The sequence below is a fragment of the Globicephala melas genome, chromosome 16, assembly GCF_963455315.2.
Source record: "Globicephala melas chromosome 16, mGloMel1.2, whole genome shotgun sequence".
Lineage (NCBI taxonomy): Eukaryota > Metazoa > Chordata > Mammalia > Artiodactyla > Delphinidae > Globicephala > Globicephala melas.
The window spans coordinates 26,268,082-26,288,516 of NC_083329.1; the positions used below are offsets into that span (position 1 = coordinate 26,268,082).

The 20,435-nt window shown below is 41.1% G+C and overlaps 1 protein-coding gene across 8 annotated transcripts in view; it reads left to right on the forward strand.

Annotated features, from left to right (window-relative positions):
• Positions 1-20,435, forward strand: part of ARMH3 (armadillo like helical domain containing 3) — a 170,248-nt gene that overhangs the window by 60,226 nt on the left and 89,587 nt on the right. The gene's annotated exons all lie outside the window — the stretch shown is intronic.

A 20,435-nucleotide genomic window follows, 5' to 3' on the forward strand; every position in this document is an offset into this window, starting at 1 on the left:
GTAGTTGTGGCGCACGGGCTTAGTTGCTCTGAAGCATGTGGGATCTTCCCAGACCAGGGCTCAAACCCGTGTCCCCTGCATTGGCAGGTGGATTCCTAACCACTGCACCACCAGGGAAGCCCCTTCCTATATCTTTTATGAACCCCTAGGCCTGGGCACAAGCTGAATTTTTTTAAAAAACTTTTTAGTTTGTTTAGGATGCTTCTATTTTCAGCTCTTCTTTTTGTCATTTCAGCCTTGTTCTAATTCAAACCTGGCCATGTCACATACCATTATTTCATACTTTCTGTCTTGTTCCTTCTCCTCCCTGTAATTTTTGTCAGCTGGTAGAAACAAATATTTGAGTTCCATTGATTCTTCCAATGGGGAGTCAGTACAAACTTGGATTCTCCCTTGGTTCCATTTGGTAGCAGCATATGGACTATAGGGAGGCTTCTGTGTGTTTCCTCAGGATGAGTAATCTCAGGAGGAATGTCTTAGGGAGAGGAGGTGGGGAGGGGGTGGAGAGATGGGGGGAATCCTGTTCTTTGTGTTATATCTGGCATTATTACTGTTTACAGACAGTGTCAATTTTACCACTCCTCCTGTGCCAGAGACAAAAACAGCAAATTAGTGTTTACTTTTGTCTTTGTATCCATTTGGTAGCTCAGTAAAGTCACTCCACCCCTGTAGGAGGGAAGTGGCTCTTCTCTAAGGGTACAATTAATGCTGGCTTGCTACCCATTTCTTTTGTGCAACTAAATTGGAGGTTTCAGAAAAGCAGAGGAGACATTTTTCCTGAGGCATTTGCTTGCTGATAGGTCCTGTGGCTTTTGTGACCTGATGGTACAATAAAGTCTTCTCCAGATGATTATAGTGGTAAATTGTTGCCCCACCCTTGGGAGAGCTTCTCTGTATTCTGAGCAGACAAGGGTGTGTTAGTGTCAGAGGCTTTATGAGAAATGGGTCAGTAACCCCACACCCTCCCATGGAATTCATCTCACTTGTTGTGACACATGGTTTCCTCCCAACCCAATTTGGCTTTCTAAATTTAGTCCTTCATAATGTAAAGTAGAGATCTTTAATTAATGGATTAGCAAGTTTTTTGCAGTTACTGCCTATGGTGGTGAAGGGGGAGTAGGAGAATAACAGTAAGTGGCAATAGTGGCATTTTGATATTTTAGGAGAAGAGTATGATTATGTGAGAGTTTGAAATTGAGGGAATGTCAGAAGAGCTAAAGAGAGATCAAAAGAGATTGAAATGACTAAAGTTAGTAGAATTTCTTAGGTCAGAACAGTGCTTTTTAATATTAAGGACTATTTGGTTGCCTATGGATAGTTGTATGATTATTAGGTTCTAAAAATTTAGGATTAAAGAGAAAACAAAAATGATGCAAATCTCTGGATATTGGTATAATTGTAGGACTTATAGCAAGTACAAATGGTTTATGTCTATAACTGGGATGAAGTTATGCATTGTACTAAAGAGTTGGTGGTAGTTATTATTTCTGCCTGCCTTTGATCCTCTTCTGGTTTTATTTTCTATTTAATTCTATTTTCTTTTCTTTCTATGCTAGCCACCCTGTCTCTGGCCCCTGGGATCTCTCTGACTTTTCTCCTATCCTCTTCATCTGTTGTCCTCTTCCTCATTGTCCTGTCGTTGCCTTTTCCATTGCATTCTCCCATTCACTCTGGTCTGTCTCCCTGGGGCCCAGGGCTTTCCATTATTCTCCTACCACCACCTTGCATTCTGTCCTTTGTGCTATTGTTGTCATACATTTTACTTTTACATATGTCATGAACCCCAAGATACATTTCTGTCATTTTTATTTAAAGAGGCAATTATCTTTTAAAGAGATAAAAAAGTGTCTTTTATATTTATCTTTTCTGGATCTTAGCATTCACTAACCTAGCTAGAAAACTATGAGGCAAGAGACCATTCTTTATCCTACGTTGGTCAGTTGACTTTATTTCTTTGAGTACTTTATGTCGTGTTCAGCTCTGTGTATAATTATTTGCTATCTTGGGACTTCCCTGGCAGTCCAGTGGTTACGACTTTGCCTTCCAATGAAGGGAGTGCGGGTTCGATCCCTGGTTGGGGAGCTAAGATCCCACATGCCTCCGAGCCAAAAAACCAAAACATAAAAAAAAACAAAACCTAAAACATTAAAAAAAAAACAGAAGCAACATTGTAACAAATTCAGTAAAGACTTAAAAAAAAATTATTTGCCACCTCAAGACTGACTGATTGGCATTCTAAGGCCCTTGATACTTTGAGAAGAGGTGTATATGAGTGTCATTGATGAGAGTTGGATGGCTGCTTTTTCCTAAGGCATAGGCATTTGTACTAGAGTTCTTTGCCAAGTGAGGTTAGCTCCTTTTCCTACGTAGACTGGGTGAGCCCTCCTGGAACCTGTCTCCCTGTGTTCATACATGGAGTATATACAGTGAGATGCAGAGCAGCAGGTGTTAAGGAAAGCTGCAAAATACTAGGCTACATCTGATGCATCAGAGCCTATAGTAATGTATAATATTGCAGTCAGTGAATATAAATGTGGCTGTGGAGGACCCACCCACTCCTTGGCTGGTACTGCCCCTCATATGTTGGCTTGCCCGTGTTTTCACTCTTTCTTTGCCTTCTAGACTTATGGATTTGAGGGAGGTGTGTGAAACTCATCATGGCAAATATGCTTATGCGTACAGATGCTTGCCCATACATGTGCTGCAAACATTAGTTGAATTATACTTATAAATAAAACTGGTAGGGCATGTGTTGTTAGATAAGACACACGGGAGACCTAGGGTGTCTAGGAAGCAGTGGACTGGGGTGCAGATGCCTTTTGTTATTTGGAATGGGGGCGTTTAGTCTCACTGCACTTTGAGTGGTGATTTTTATTCTTATACTGTTTGACTACAGTAGCTCTTTGTTATTGGGGAGGTAGCCAGAGGTCCCCCTCCAAATTCCCATATGGAATTCTCAGGCTTGGTTTTATGGATGAGGAGGAGCCAGCTGTATTAGTTGGGGGTTTAATCCTGCCTGATATGTTGGTTTTATAGATATAATCCGTGACCTACTCCCTGCTGCCACTGTCTATTTATATGATGCCTGTCACCATGGTATCTGAGTACGTGCAGAAATATATTTAGACTAACCTCAACTTGAATATAGAAAGGAAGAAGTCTTGCCTTTCTCATTGCCCTATTTTCAGCAGTCACTATTTTCCACCAAGTTAAGGAAAGTTCAAAAGCTCTTCTCTGACCTCTAGGCTACCCAGATCTCCTATTTTGAGTAAAAGGTTAGGTTTTAAAACTCTCCTCTGATAAGACAGGAGAGTTGAGTCAGATAACTGAGTTTTAGGGTAAGATCCTAGTGAAATAGTTCTTTACCTTGGAGAATATAATGAAAGATATGATCTTTGCATCCAGAAAAATGTCCATTTGCACATACATGTTTTGCATATAATTTCAGAGAGTTCATGGACCTTCTTCTGAAGCCCATCCATGTTCCCATGTTAAGAATCCTGTCTTAATTTTAGGTTCCATGGCCTCCCAATTCTGTTTTCACAGAACATCTTAGTACTTGGTTAAATAGTTTTTCTTTATTTACTGACTGTGCTGCATTCCTCCTGGGAACTTTAGCTTAGTATTTTCTCTCAACTTCTGGAGGCTAAAGACCTTGTTAGTCACTATGTTTTGTTTCCTACACAGGAAACAAACACACTATGTGTGTTTCCTATACATTCCTGCAGAACTTTGGGCTTCTATTTGAGCATATCACATTGTTTTGCTAGGTTTGCATATGTCTGTACAATGATTTGCTTAAATATCTATCTTTCCTCTTAAAAAAAATTCCTGGAGGGCAGGGCCTGTGTTTTAATCATTGTTTTATTCCTAGCACACTACTTGGCTTGTAATAGGGGCTCAGAAGACATTTGAATGAATAAATGAATGGATGCATGGGTATGTAGAATTTCCATTAATGATGAATCAGCATTCTCTTAAAGCAGCACAATGTTGTGTTTGGACCTCAAAAAAAAATTAGGATATTTGTTGTCATGTATCTTTTTCTTTCTTTTTAACATCTTTATTGGAGTATAATTGCTTTACAATGTTATGTCAGTTTCTGCTGTATAACGAAGTGAATCAGCTCTATGTATACATATATCCCCATATCTCCTCCCTCTTGTGACTCCCTCCCACCCTCCCTATTTCACCCCTCTAGGTGGTCACAAAGCACAGAGCTGATCTCCCTGTGCTATGCAGCTGCTTCCCACTAGCTATCTATCTTACATTTGGTAGTGTGTATATGTCAGTGCTACTCTCTCACTTCTTCCCACCTTTTGTGGGTTTTTTTTTTTTTTTGCGGTACGCGGGCCTCTCACTGTTGTGGCCTCTCCCGTTGCGGAGCACAGGCTCCGGACGCGCAGGCCCAGCGGCCATGGCTCACGGGCCCAGCCGCTCTGAAGCATGTGGGATCTTCCCGGACTGGGGCACGAACCCATGTACCCTGCACTGGCAGGTGGACTCTCAACCACTGCGCCACCAGGGAAGCCCCTTCCCACCTTTTTATTTGAGTTGTTGTTGTAAAAGGGAGCAGTGATAATTTCTCTTTCCTTTGTCTCTTTCTTCCTTACCTACAGATAGATGGATTGCTTTTAACCAAGTGAAAATGGAAACTTAGATGGTTTCTAAGCCATTAACCAAGCAATGAGCAGAATGTTTAGAGGGAAGCATGTAGTTGTTAGAGAGGGAAATACTTGAACAGAACTTCATGGAGTCAGCTTATTTTACTTCCACTGCAGGCAGAAGGGGCATTGGGGAGGCAGCCTGCATTTAAATAGTGTAGCTTTCCACAGTCTGAAAACATGGGTTGATTTAAAGGCAGGTTTATATTGGCGTTTTATATTTGACAATTTATCTATGGCTCACAGTCCTTACCCTTTCCCTCTGCTGCATCCCTGGGTGATAAGTCATTATTTTTATCACCATTTGTTGGAGAATGTATAGAAGGATAAGTGACTTGCTAAGGATCATGGAACAAGACACTAAACAGAGTCATGATTAGAACTTCGAGTTTCTGACTCCTAAGCTCAGAAGCAGACCACTAGGCAACATTTGCCTCCCTGCAGAAAGAGGGGCCCCCAAAGCCCCCAAAACAATGTGTTCAGCTTCACTGTGCTAAACAGCATCCAAAGCATTCACAGCTTTGTGAAAAAGAGAGAAACTGTACATGGCCTGACCTTTCAGATACCTACTGCGAAAAATAGAAAACCCAGAGGGTGTCACAACTTTCTGGATCCAGCTGGCACTCTCATCACTGACAGAAGCCTATGATTTCATGGTTAGGTACACCTTGAGACTGGGAATTGAGAACCTTTCATTGGGAGCTTGTTATACTGTAGTTGTTTTTATACAGGATTGAAAATTATCAAGAGAAAGACTAACCTGAGCTGTAGATTTCTTTGGCAGTTCTTGAATAGGTATAGCTTTGACAGATTGCCAACCCCTCCTGATTTGGGGAGACTATCCTTTGAGTTTTTAATTGTCTGCTTCTTTTAGTTTAGTTACTTTTTTAAACTTTTTATTTTGATATAATTATAGACTCACAGGAAGTTGCAAAAATAGTACAGAGAGTTCTTGTACCCTTCACCCAGCTTCCTCCAATGGTGATATCTTATATAACTCTATAATATTGTTTCTTTTAGTTTTGAAGAGGGTATCCAGGTGGGAAAGAACATGGCAGTAAACAGAGTATATGGGAAGAGGAATTTTGGCAGCTGTTATTGCTATTTTGTTCTTAAAATTGCTTTTTAAATTGTTCTTCCTATTTCCCCCAAATTTTCTCTGATTTGGGGGAATATGTTACAAGATGTATTCTAGGCTTGGTGTGCCTAATTAAGACTGCTCTAGCTTCCATGTGCAAAAACATGGAGGCTTCTTTCTTCTGTGGGTAATCAGTTCCTCTCAAAATTAGAATGTTCTAATATAGGGTCATTAGAAGGTATTTCTCTCTTTTCATAATTTTGTTATAAAGATTCTGTATAGCAGTGTACAAAGCCCCAGGATTGAAAAAGAATGCCAGGAAACCATTTTTTCCTTCAAATCATCACATTTGGCTAAATCCAAAATTTATACTATTTTGAATCTTTCTCTTAGAAACTTGGCAAAAGCAAAAGATAAGAATTTCCAACAAGTTTAGCTTGTTAGAGGGAGAAAAAGATTCCCACCTAAAAGCCCCTTAAAAGAGTGAGAAATCTCTGTTCTTTTCTCTGCACATGAAGGCACTTCCTATCCAGAGAAATGTCACCTCTCATAGGCCCATTAGCATCTTGTCAACTGAAAGAGGCAGAGGAAAGAATAGTTGTACTTTTGTTGCTCTGTCTGTACTGGTTGTATAGGAAAGTATCATTTGGTTTCATAAGGTATCGTTCCCTGGATCTCAAGTGAGCAGGACAAGTCTGTTAGTGGTTTTCCCTAAAACCACTTTCTTGGTTTAACCAAGAAATTAAAGTTCTTGGTTCTACATCAGATGGCTCCACTGAGACATGATCTCATTGACTACTGGATTTCTTCAAGGGTGATTTTTGACTACCTTTCAATTGGGCAATGTTGGAAAAAATAAGCAGGTGGTATAGGGCCCTAGAAGAAGCCAGTAGCTTCTGAGCATGCTTCGTTAGAGGCAGCTGCACAGGAATGAGGTGTATGGGATCTTGCATTTCTGAGTCTAAGTTCCATATGGGAACTTTCACATAAAAACTCATTTTCATGGTAAAGAGGGTGGGTGGTAATTCTGAGGATTGCAGTGTCCCCAAGTAAAGGGGGAATTGGAGATAGTTGAGAATTTTATTTTCTCTTTTAGCAGATACACTTTAACAGCAAGGAAAATGGTAAGACAGAACCTAACTTCCATTTAAAGAAAGGATTTGTTCTTTTTTCCAGTTCATCTCAAGGGGTGTGGAGCCTTTAGACAGTGCAGTTTGTTGACGTACTGACTTATTATTGTGCTAAAATACACATAACATAAAATTTACCATCTTAACCGTTTTTAAGTGTATGTTCAATGGTATTAAATACATTCACACTGTAATGCAGCCATCACCACCATCGTTCCCCATAAATCTTTTCATCTTGTAAAACTGAAACTATTCTGTCTTTATGATTTTGACTACTCTAAGTAATCCATGTAAGTGGAATCATACAGTATTTGCCTTTTTGTGACTGGCTTATTTTACTTATAATGTCCTCAAGGTTCAAGAAATCAGATTCTCCCCCTTCCTGCAGATTTAGCTATTTTTTTGTTATTATAATTATTTTTTGCTGCACTGCGCGGCTTGTGGGATCTTAGTTTCCTGACCAGGGATTGAACCCAAGCCCTTGGCAGTGAAAGCGCGGAGTCCTAACCACTGGACCACCAGCGAATTCCCTGTTGTTTTGTTTTCGATTGTAGGCTGTCTCTGTGCTGAGGATCAGCCTGAGGTGTAAACTTAATGTTTTCTTAGGTCTCTTCTGAGCCTTTTCTTGGGCATGTGCAGTCACTCTCTAATTTTCCCTGAATATGCAGTTGTTTCTGAATGTCCTAGTTTTTTTTACTTCTGAATGCCTTCTTGGTTAATGTTTATATTATCCTAGTATTTACCTTTTTTTTTTAAATTGAGGTATAGTTGATTTACAATGTTGTGTTAGTTTCTGCTGTACAGCAAAGTGATTCAGTTATACATATGTATATTTTTTTCCATTATGGTTTATCACAGGATATCGAATATAGTTCCCTGTGCTATACAGTAGGACCTTGTTGTTTATCCATTCTATATATCATAGTTTGCATCTGCTAACCCCAAACTCCCAATCTGTCCCTCCCTTACTCCCTCCGCCCCCGCCTTGGCAACCACAAATCTGTTCTCTAGGTCTGTGAGTCTGTTTCTGTTTCTTAGATAGGTTCATTTGTGTCGAATATTCTAGTTTTTAATGTCTGGCTCCTGAAAGGGGAAAAGCAAAAAATGAAGGTGGGGAAAAAGGGGCACTAGCCCCTTAAATCTGGAAGTCACTTATCAGGAGGGGGAAGGGCTTGCAACAATGAGGGGAGGTGCAACAAAAATGGCTGCCCACCTCTTTGTCTGCACCTCTGTGATTAGAAGCAGCAATCAGTGATCATAGCACAGATCCCCAGTATTTGGAAGACAGGGCCCTTTTTGCCCACCCTATCTCCTGTAAGCTGTGTGCAAGCTGCTTCAGAAACAGGTGCACAGCTGCTTACCACAGGCCTGGGATTGGGTGATAGGTAGCTGCTAATGTACTAAGAGTTGAAATTGACCAAAATGAACCAAATTTACCATCCAAGTTTTCCTCTGGAAGTTGCAAACCTTCATCAGAGGTCAGAGTTCTAAAATAGTTACATCAGACAGATTCTGCCAGTGCAGTTATTGCCTAGGTGGGAAGAGAGATTCCTGGTGTTTCATGCTTTGCCACCTTCCCAGAAACCTCCCACTGGATATACTAACTTTTGTGCTCTGTTCACCTGGAGAGGCTCATAGCATACAGCCAAAGCCATTTCATTTTCTTGTTTGATTCATTGGTCTCTGTTTCAGTGAGGTGCTTGGGTTTGCAGCCAGACAGTTGCCTGTATTCTGAAAAGCCACCTAGTGTATTTTTAAATTATTCTGCTGGTAAGTGTTGGTTTCTGAGTCTTTCCTGTGCCACTTGGCTGACCGACAATGAGCCTGCTGATTGCTGGCAATGTCCCTGAGTAATTGGTGATTTTGTCCAGAGATGCTAGAATTGGCTAGAGTTTATAGTGCCTCTGGGGTTTTGGAGGCATTGACTTGTTACACTAGTGCTATTTCTAGCCTGTCATTTGAGTTCTTCTACCTCTCTCCTAAGCAAGTGAGGAGCTAAATATTTCTCTTCTGTCAGTCACTGTGAAATTATCCATATCCCCTAATGATCGGGTTTTGACCTGGGATCTGTGGCATCTCATCCTAGCTCCATGCCAGGCCACAAAATAGGGCCTAGTTGAGTCCTGTCTTTGCTTTCTATCTCTTTCTCTTCATAGCATGTAAAAGCTGTTCAAACAGACAGCTCTCTCTGACCCCATTCTTTGGAGACATTTATTTGTTCCCTGCTGGAGGCTCTGTGTCTCCTTCCTGTTTTTAATCTTATTTAAATGTCATTCACTTGGTTTTGTAATTAAACCTCCCCTCTGCTTCTCTGAGACAGGCGCTGAGCTACCACTTAATTGTATCTTCCTGTGGTTGGCTTGTTCCTCTCTGCACCTGGTTTACTTCAATGTCTGGGACAGGTTTTAGTTCTGGAGAAGTTCCCATATCCATTATTCATTCCACTCTGCTACACGGCAACATGGTTTGCTGCTTACTACTTGCTACCTTCTTTTCCTCCCCTTGAATTCAAAGCAGGATAGGAAAAAGTCTGGGAAAGTCCTCATTGTGTGGGGTACATTAATGCTAGGAACAGTTCTGTGAACAAGGTTCCTTGTGGAGTGAGAGGGCCCAGTGTAAGACAGCAGGATTCTCAGGTGGGTGGTACTGAGCTCTTCTCATTTGAGAAACAGATTGGCTGCTTTTGCCTCTGGGAATTCACTTGGGACTCAGGGAACCATCAAGGTACTCATTCCTGGCGCAGCTTCCCAGAACCTGCACACTCTGCTTTATTCCACTTGAGTCTGCATACAGAAAAGTCAGAACGTCTGTACACTGCTGCCATATTTGATGCACAAGATTCTCCAAGGAAAGAAACTAGCGCCAGAGCTAAGTAAGAGCCTGACACTTGCCTCTAGTACAGAGTCAAAAGACAGCTGGGGACTTCCCTGGTGGCACAGTGGTTGAGAATCTGCCTGCCAATGCAGGGGACACGGATTTGAGCCCAGGTCCAGGAAGATCCCACACGCCGCAGAGGAACTAAGCCCATGCACCACAACTATTGAGCCTGTGCTCTAGAGCCCGTGAGCCACAACTGCTGAGCCTGCGTGCCACAACTTCTGAGGCCTGTGCGCCTAGAGCCCAAGCTCTGCAACAAGAGAAGCCACTGCAATGAGAAGCCCGCGCACCGCAACGAAGAGTAGCGGTTGAGAGGGGGTACCCTGCTCGCCGCAAGTCGAGAAAGCCTGTGTGCAGCAACTAAGACCCAACAACGAAGACCCAATGCAGCCATAAATAAATAAATTAATTAATTAGGGGAAAAAAAGAGGCAGCAGTTGCAGCCAATTTGTAGTTCCTGAAAGCAAACCCAGACACTAAAATTTCAAAGTGCCTGGTGGAAAAGACTTTCCAATGAAGAAACAAGTGTGTATGGAGCACCCACTTCCCTACAGCTTAAACTTATTGAATGTGTAATGTAATACTTCAAATGTTTCACTGACACAACTTCTCTGTTTTTCACTCAGTGCAGGTTAAGAGTATTTGGAGCCAGGTCTCTGGATCCTCATTTAGTAGAAATAGAAAAGATTAGGAGGCAAACCCAGGATCCCTAAGGATTCCCTAGAATATTTTTAGTATAGTTGACCCTTAAACAAGTTGAAGGTTTGGGGTGCTAACACCGCCCACTACTCCCTCCAGCCCTGTCAAAAATCCACCTATAACTTTAACAGTCTGCCCTCCCTATCCACGGTCTCACATCTGTGGATTCACCAACCACGGATCATGAAGTACCATAGTACACATTTATTTTTAAAAATCCAAATATAAGTGGACCCATGCAGTTCAAACCCATGTTGTTCAAGAGTCAACTGTACTTCGGTACATTGTTAGCTTTGATTATAAACTGATTATTATTCTGAGGACTGCCATAGTATTGTCTTGAAGGCTGTCCAGTGTGCATTTTCAATTTGCATTCCTGCTCAAGATCTGTGGCTCTCTGTTGATTGAGTATATTTGGATCCTTTTCTCTTCCCCATCAAAAAGGAAACACCTTTGTATGTTTAGCCCTATACTCAGTATTGTGTACCATGATGTAGATTTCAGCTCATCAGTTACACTGAGGTTACAGAAAGTTGGGATGGAGTGTTTGCAGGGCTCATGCTAGTGTCTGTGGAAAGAAAAACATTGGCCTCTTGTTAGTTAATTGGTAAAACATACATAAAATTTACCATTTTAAGTATACAGTTCATTGGCATTAAGTATATTCACATTGCTGTGCAACCATCTCTACCTTCCACCTCCACAATTTTAAAAATTTTCTTAAACTGAAACTGTATCCATTAAACAATAAGTCTGCCTTCCCCCCTCTCCACACCCCTGGCAACCACCAATCTACTTCCTGTCTCTATGAATTTGATTTCTCTAGGCTCTGCATATAAATCGAATTATACAGTATTTGTCCTTTTGTGACTGACATTTTTCACTTAGCATAATGTCTTCATGTTTCATCCATGTAGTAGCATGTGTCAGAATTTCCTTTTTCAGGCTGAATAATATTCGAATGTATGTATATACCACATTTTGTTTATCTATTCATGTGTCAACGGATTCTTGTATTGCTTCCACCTTTTGGCTATTGTGAATAATGCTGTTATGAATACTGATGCACGAATACTTGAGTCCTTGCTTTCAACCTCTTGTTTTTGAGAGTGTGCAGGTTAAAGTGTCTTAGGTCAGTGGAGTGAAATCCTGAGACGCTTACAAGAGAGATGGACTTGAACTTACATGATTTTTCTTTTGGTCACTTGGATGTGTGAGGGGCTGATTAAGTGGAGTTCTGACTAAAGTTATGGTTTTGGGTGGTAAATATAGGTATTGGCCCTAGATAGCTTGCTCCCGCACACTCTACAAATGTTTGTTTTTAAAGATTTATTATTTATTTACTTATTATTTATGGCTCCGTCAGGTCTTAGTTGTGGCACGTCAGATCTTCGTTGAGGCATGCGGGATCTTTTCGTTGCAACGCATGGGCTTTTCTCTAGTTGTGGCGTGCGGGTTTTTCCTTCTCTAGCTGTGACGCGAGGGTTTCAGGGCGAGTGGGCTCTGTAGTTGTGGTGCGCCAGCTCAGTAGTTGTGGCGTGCGGGCTTAGTTGCCCCTGCGGCATGTGGGATCGTAGTTCCCTGATCAGGGATTGAACCCGAGTCCCCTGCATTGTAAGGTGGATTCCTTACCACTGCTCCACCAGGGAAGTCCCAACAAGAGTTTTTTTTAATTGAAGTTTAGGAGGAACCAGTACAGTTTCATAGACCTCAGCAGGGGGAGTTCGGGGAGTTCATGGACCTTCTTCTTGGTATGTTGCCCTTAATGTAATCAACTAGTATGTGGCTTTGGGTAACTTATTTAATCTTTCTGAATTTCAGTTTGGTTATCTGTTAATTGGGACCACTAATACCTACTTCATTGGATAATTAATAGGATTCAGTGAGAGTGATGTACTTTAAGTGCTTTACATGATGCCTAGCATGTAGCAGACACCTAATAAATGTTACCTCCCTTGCCATTTATGACTTTTGTGTTTCTCCCTTTGAAAAGAGATGAGAATACAGTTTGGGGGAGGTGATTTCTGTAGTTAAGTGTCTCTTTTTAAGGTGTCAGGTGGAGCACAGTAGAAAAGAGGAAGGTTTGAGATACAGTTGTCTCTCCATATCTGCATCCACAGATTCAACCAACCATGGATCAAAAATATTTGAAAAGAAAATTTCAGAAAGTTCCAAAAAGCAAAACTTGAATTTGCTGCATGCTGGCAACTATTTACATAGCATTTACATTATATTAGATATTATAAGTAATCTATAGAGATGATTTAAATTATACAGGAAGATGTGTCTATGTTACACTGCAAATACTACATCATTTTATTTATTTATTTATTTTTTTGCGATACGTGGACCTCTCACTGTTGTGGCCTCTCCCGTTGCGGAGCACAGGCTCCGGACGCGCAGGCTCAGCGGCCATGGCTCACGGGCCCAGCTGCTCCGTGGCATGTGGGATCCTCCCAGACCGGGACACGAACTCGTGTCCCCTACATCGGCAGGCAGACTCTCAACCACTGCGCCACCAGGGAAGCCTACATCATTTTATATAAAGGACTTGAGCATCTATGGAGTTTGGTATCTGTGGAGGGTCCTGGAAACAATCTCCACGCCCCATCCCCCTATCCCCCTTCCCATCCCCCTATCCCCCTTCCCATCCCCCCATCCCCGCTGTGGATACCGAGGGACCGCTGTACTTTGTGTGAGCTTCTGACACAGTTATTGACTTGTAGTTGTTGTCATTCAGCAGAAAGATGTGATGCATTTCTCTATATGATATATCTATCTGGCATTGGTGTTTTGGGACAGCCTACTCCTGGGACTATGAAGGATGGGGGCCGATGAGAATTGTCTGTTAAGACCTGGAAGGTCTCAACCACCAAGCTTGTCATCTGAAAAGATTCTGCAGTAAGCTGTGCCATTCTGTTTTTTTTTTTTTTTAATTAATTAATTAATTAATTTTTGGCTGCATTGGGTCTTTGTTGCTGCGTGTGGGCTTTCTCTAGTTGTGGCGGACAGGGACTACTCTTTGTTGTGGTGTATAGGCTGCTCATTGCGGTGGCTTCTCTTGTTGCTGAGCACGGGCTCTAGGCACGTGGGCTTCAGTAGTTGTGGTGCACGGGTTCAGTAGTTGTGGCTCGAGGGCTCCAGAGTGCAGGCTCAGTAGTTGTGGCGCATGGGCTTAGTTGCTCCGCGGCATGTGGGATCTTCCCGGACCAGGGCTCGAATCCGTGTTCCCTGCATTGGCAGGCAGATTCTTAACCACTGCACCACCAGGGAAGTCCCTGTGCCATTCTGTTTTGTGGATGAGTAGCCATTGCTCACCTAATGGGCAAAACTGTTTACACAGTAATGGGTTTCTATAACATAGGCCCTTTTTCTTTGGAAATCTCTCAGACTAAGGATCATGTCTTTGGTGAGGAAGAGCTTGTGTTAGTCCCTTCTCCCCTGCTTCCTTTTAAAACTATTATTTAAAAATTAGAAACATGGTAAACCGAAGGGTTAAATTAAAAAGAAAAAAAAAGCATATCCTGCCCCTCTTATCTTCACAATGACTACAACATGTATTGTACTTGATACCAAACTCTTATAGACATATGACTAATTAACAATACTACGTTTATACAACCAACCCCTTATCTTTTGTAGTTATCTTAACTCTTCCCTCTATGTACTGTTACTTCTGTGACAGTTTGGTTGGTTATGTGCCCAGATGGCACCAAGTGGACAAGTGGATCAAGGGCAGTTTTCTAAAAATGTGTGTGTGTGGAGAGTGGTGAGCCAGAAGTCAGCCAACATGAGCTCTGTGCTACTTGTGTGTTGGCACCGAGTACCAGATCTCTGCTGTCCTTGAACCTGCCCCTGGCCCAAGGCTATTCTCTGGCCTGCAGTTAAACCTTGTTCATAGCACTATACCATAATAGCTTATGAATAAGCCTGGATATTAATTGTTTATACTCATGTTTTTTGTTTGTTTGTTTCAGTTCTGATTTTGCATAAAGAAGGGAGATCTTGTCTCCATTTGAAGTCCAGATCTGATCATATTCCATCTTCAGTACATTATTTTGAAGGAGGCAACCCTGAGTGAGGGAAATAGGAACAGTTTTAGTTGACATTTATTATTATTTTTTAAAGATACTAGAGAGGAAGCAGAAACAGAAAGGGAGATAGAGGTGTGTGAAAGGTGAGATTTAAAGGAGGGAGATAAGAGCTGATGTAGAGGGCCTGCTGAGGCAGTTTATGCTGAGAAAAGCTACTGGGTGTGTTTTAGTGTTGAGAGTGAGTAGAAGAAAGGTAATAATGAGGTGTTAAACATCTTTACTCTAATAAGTAGTTGAAGACCAAGAAAAGGAGGGGATCAAATACATGAAAATAACCTTGGAGCAGCCAGTAGGTGCAGAAAGTTATATAAACCAGTCTAGAGAAGTGTTGGTAACAGTATAGTCAGGAAGTCTAAGCACACCATTTATACGTAAGCTTCCTTCCCTTTAACATTTGACTGCATCTAGCACCTTTATTTGTTTAATCTTATGTTAATGGAATGGTAGAAAGCACACTAACCAGGAGACCAGGATCTAGTCCCTGCCTAGTCACTAACTAGTTGGCATGGTGGTGGGGGGTTGTTTTCGAATCCAAAAAATGAGGGAGTTGGATTAAATGACCTCTAAGGTCCTTTCTAGCTCTAAAAGTCTAAAATCAGCTATGTCAAAGCCTCACAGACTTTGAACTCCCTTCACGTCGGGTCAGAGGATAGAAGACAATGTGTGTGTAGTGATGTGTATAGAACACTGAGTAGTTGATAGAATGAGTGCAAAGTCAGATGTTGAAGGAAAAAAGCATTATTTTATGAGATATTTGGGACATTCCTTCTTGAAGAGGAATCGTGGTCCCTGATGTCAGAGGCTTGTGGGAGCCAATTTTAAGGTTGCTTTGTTCATTTTAGCTGCCTATTAAATTCCCTCTAGAGAATGATAACTTCCAGGTAAGAAAACCCTGGCTTTTTTAAGAGGGTAGGGGTTCTGACCTGAATTATCAGGGGCAGAATGCATGTTTCCCCTGACACTGACTCTCAGAGTATTGAAGTGCTGGACTCTCCTTCTCAATACTGTTTGGCTCTGCTGACATCTGTGGCAATTGGGACACAGGCCACCTCTTGGCCTGTGCCAGAATTGCTCTTCCTCCCCTCATATTTATCACGTTGTCATCCCTGACTCTGAATCCCAGAGATCAAGACTAGCTGTAGTCTAGCAGAGGAGCAATAAATCATTGCTCTCACTTCCTTTTCTCCAGGTTTTCTACCCCTTAATTACCACATAACCACTTCTGAGGCTGCATCTTTGTGCTGTGTGTGCCTGGGACAAAAACCCTCCTTGATTGGATATGTGCAAAAGCAGCTTTGTCTCTATCTAGCCATTATGTTTTGCAGAGTGCCACGTGTGTTACCCATCCTTTTCTCTTGTCTCTGGTGAGTTTAAGGAGTTTATTGTCAGGTGATTTATCCATTAATAGGGCTTTTCTAAGCTCTGGGGTTAGGGGGTGGACTGGGCAGCCCCTACTCATTAAGGAGAGAGGTTTGGGCTGGGTGAGTGCTTGTTTTTTTTTCCCCCCTGCTGCCGTGCTGCCTGGCTTGCAGGATCTTAGTTCCCCGACCAGAGAGTGAACCCAGGCCATGGCAGTGAAAGCACTGAGTCCTAACCACTCCACCAGGGAATTCCCTTGGGTTAGTCATTTTTATATGGATTTTAGCCAGTCCCCTTCATTTTCTGGGCTCCTAGTAGGAGCTAAGCAGGTTGTGTGATCCAGAATGGGCTCCCATGGAGCTTTTCTGGGGTCCAGTCCAATAGATCACTTGTTAACAGACAACATCAAAAGGGCCAGCTGCCTATCATTTGCCTTTCCATTATGAAACCTCAGAGAACTTGAGTCAGGGTGAAGAGTTCATAAATGAGGATACCTATCTCCTTCATCCCTAGCAAGCCTTCTTTTTTTTTTTTTTTGGTATTTGAAGGGAAGGTCCAGGCTTTAGAAACAGAATATAGACAAGCTATTGTACTTTTGCCTGCTGTTTCTTTACTGTACCTGTGCTTTTAGAGGATTGAGAGTGAGGGGTGTTGTGTGGCAGGCAGCAAGTGTCTGGAGAGACTTACTTCTACTCATCATTCCCTGCTGTTTCAAATCAAAGCTCATATCTCTTTTCTAAGAGTAGTAAACTTCACACAAAGCTCAGACAGCATGGGAGAATGGACTTCTTTGCTGGCAAAGAAGCAGATATGGTCTTAGAAAAGGAGAGGTCAAGCCTTTTTTTGTGTGTCTGTGGAAGTAGGAAGGGTTGAGGGGGAGAAGACAAAAGGAACATCAAATACTTGTAGCTGCTGAACCCCTTCTTTATAGTTCCCCATCAAACAGGGGAAATAGGTACAGGGGCAGTAGTCATGATGGGCAGAGAAGCAGAATTTATTTTATAGTCTTAGTTGAGAGAGTATAAGGCAACTGATAAATTATTTTATGCTTAATGTTTATTTGCAAAACTGTCTTTAGGCTGCACTGTTAACCTAGGGACTTGACAGTCAGTCTCATGACTGAGATCGCTTGGGTTTTAGCACTGTCTCCCCTCATTAAAGATTACAAGGCAAAAAGGGGACCTTTTCAGTAAACGTTGTCACAGTCGAGAGAGGACAGAGCAAGCTGTGCTTTTGTTTAAATATTTAGTACAGTTAAGGGCTTTTTTTCCCTTCATGAGCTCCATTCTTTTTTTTTTTTATTCCTAGGTATTTTATTCTTTTTATTGCAGTGGTAAACGGGAGTGTTTCCTTAATTTCTCTTTCAGATTCTTCATCATTAGTGTATAGGAATGCAAGAGATTTCTGTGCATTAATTTTGTATCCTGCAACTTTACCAAATTCATTGATTAGCTCTAGTAGTTTTCTGGTGGCCTCTTTAGATTTCTCTATGTATAGTATCATGTCATCTGCAAACAGTGACACTTTTACTTCTTCTTTTCCAATTTGTATTCCTTTTATTTCTTTTTCTTCTTTGATTGCAGTGGCTAGATCTTCCAAAACTATGTTGAATAATAGTGGTGAGAGTGGGCACCCTTGTCTTGTTCCTGATTTTAGAGGAAATGTTTTCAGTTTTTCACCATTGAGAATGATGTTTGCTACGGGTTTGTCATATATGGCCTTTATTATGTTGAGGTAGTTTCCCTCTATGTCCACTTTCTGGAGAGTTTTTATCATAAATCAGTGTTGAATTTTGTTAAAAGCTTTTTCTGAATCTATTGAGATGATCATATGGTTTTTCGTCTTCAGTTTGTTAATATGGTGTATCACATTGATTGATTTGCATATATTGACGAATCCTTGCATCCCTGGGATAAATCCCACTTGATCATGGTATATGATCCTTTTAATGTGTTGTTGGATTCTGTTTGCTAGTATTTTGCTGAGGATTTTTGCATCTATATTCTTCAGTGATATTGGTCTGTAATTTTCTTTTTTTTGTAGTATCTCGGTCTGGTTTTGGTATCAGGGTGATGGTGGCCTCATAGAATGAGTTTGGGAGTGTTCCTTCCTCTGCAGTTTTTCGGAAGAGTTTGAGAAGGATGGGTGTTAGCTCTTCTCTAAATATTTGATAGAATTCACCTGTGAAGCCATCTGGTCCTGGACTTTTGTTTATTGGAAGATTTTAAATTACAGTTTCCAATTTCATTACTTGTGATTGGTCTGTTCATGTTTTCTGTTTCTTCCTGGTTCAGTCTTGGAAGCTTATACCTTTCTAAAAATTTGTCCATTTCTTCCAGGTTGTCCATTTTATTGGCACAGAGTTGCTTGTAGTAGTCGCTTAGGATGCTTTGTATTTCTGCGGTGTCTGTTGTAGCTTCTCCTTTTTCATTTCTAATTTTATTTATTTTTTATTTTTAATTTTATTTTTTTTTGCGATACACGGACCTCTCACTGTTGTGGCCTCTCCTGTTGCGGAGCACAGGCTCCAGACGCGCAGGCTCAGCGGCCATGGCTCACGGGCCCAGCCGCTCTGCAGCATGTGGGATCTTCCGGGACCAGGGCACAAACCCGTGTCCCCTGCATCAGCAGGCGGACTCTCAACCACTGCGCCACCAGGGAAGCCCCATTTCTAATTTTATTGATTTGAGTCCTCTCCCTCTTTTTCTTGATGAGTCCTCTCCCTCTTTTTCTTGATGAGTCTGGCTAATGGTTTATCAGTTTTTTTTTATCTTCTCAAAGAACCAGCTTTTAGTTTTATTGATCTTTGTTATTGTTTTCTTTGTTTCTATTTCATTTATTTCTGCTCTGATCTTTATGATTTCTTTCCTTCTGTTAACTTTGGGTTTTGTTTGTTCTTCTTTCTCTAGTTCCTTTAGGTGTAAGGTTAAATTGTTTATTTGAGATTTTTCTTGTTTCTTGAGGTAGGCTTGTATTGCTATAAATTTCCCTCTTAGAACTGCTTTTGCTGCATCCCATAGGTTTTGGATCATCGTGTTTTTGTTGTCATTTGTCTCTAGGTATTTTTTGATTTTCTCTTTGATTTTTTTCAGTGATCTCTTGGTTATTTAGTAACGTATTGTTTAGCCTCCATGTGTTTGTGTTTTTTATGCTTTTTTTCCCCCCGTAATTGATTTCTAATCTAGCGTTGTAGTCAGAAAAGATGTTTGATATGATTTCAATATTCTTAAATTTACTGAGGCTTGATTTGTGACCCAAGATGTGATCTATCCTGGAGAATGTTCCATGTGCACTTGAGAAGAAAGTGTAATCTGCTGTTTTTGTATGGAATGTCCTATAAATATCAATTAAGTTAATCTGGTCTCTTGTGTCATTTACAGCTTGTGTTTCCTTATTAATTTTCTGTCTGGATGATCTGTCCATTGGTGTAAATAAGGTGTTAAAGTCCCCCACTATTATTGTGTTACTGTCGATTTCCTCTTTTATAGCTGTTAGTAGTTGCCTTATGTATTAAGGTGCTCCTATGTTGGGTGCATATATATTTATAATTGTTATATCTTCTTCTTGGATTGATCCCTTGATCATTATGTAGTATCCTTCCTTGTCTCTTGTAACATTCTTTATTTTAAAGTCTATTTTATCTGATATGAGTATTGCTACTCCAGCTTTCTTCTGATTTCCATTTGCATGGAATATCTTTTTCCATCCTCTCACTTTCATTCTATGTGTCCCTAGGTCTGAAGTGGGTCTCTTGTAGACAGCTTATATATGTGTCTTGTTTTTGTATCCATTCAGCGAGCCTCTGTGTTTTGGTTGGAGCATTTAATCCATTCACGTTTAAGGCAATTATCGATACGTATGTTCCTAAGACCATTTTCTTAATTGTTATGGGTTTGTTTTTGTAGGTCCTTTTCGTCTCTTGTGTTTCCCACTTAGAGAAGTTCCTTTAGCATTTGTTGTAGAGCTGGTTTTGTGGTGCTGAATTCCTAGCTTTTGCTTGTCTGTAAAACTTTTGATTTCTCCATTGAATCTTAATGAGATCCTTGCCGGGTAGAGTACTCTTGGTTGTAGGTTCTTCCCTTTCATAAGTTTAAATATATCATGCCACTCCCTTCTGGCTTGTAGAATTTCTGCTGAGAAATCAGCTGTTAACCTTATGGGAGTTCCCTTGTATGACATTGGTCGTTTTTCCCTTGTTGCTTTCAGTAATTTTTCTTTGTCTTTAATTTTTGTCAGTTTGATTACTATGTGTCTCAGTGTGTTTCTCCTTGAGTTTATCCTGCCTGGGACTCTCTGTGCTTCCTGGACTTGGGTGGCTATTTCCTTTCCCGTGTTAGGGAAGTTTTCGACTATAATCTCTTCAAATATTTTCTCAGGTCCTTTCTCTCTCTCTTCTCCTTCTGGGACCCCTATAATGTGAATGTTGTTGCATTTAATGTTATCCCAGAGGTCTCTTAGGCTGTCTTCATTTCTTTTCATTCTTTTTTCTTTATTCTGTTCTGCGGCAGTGAATTCCACCATTCTGTCTTCCAGG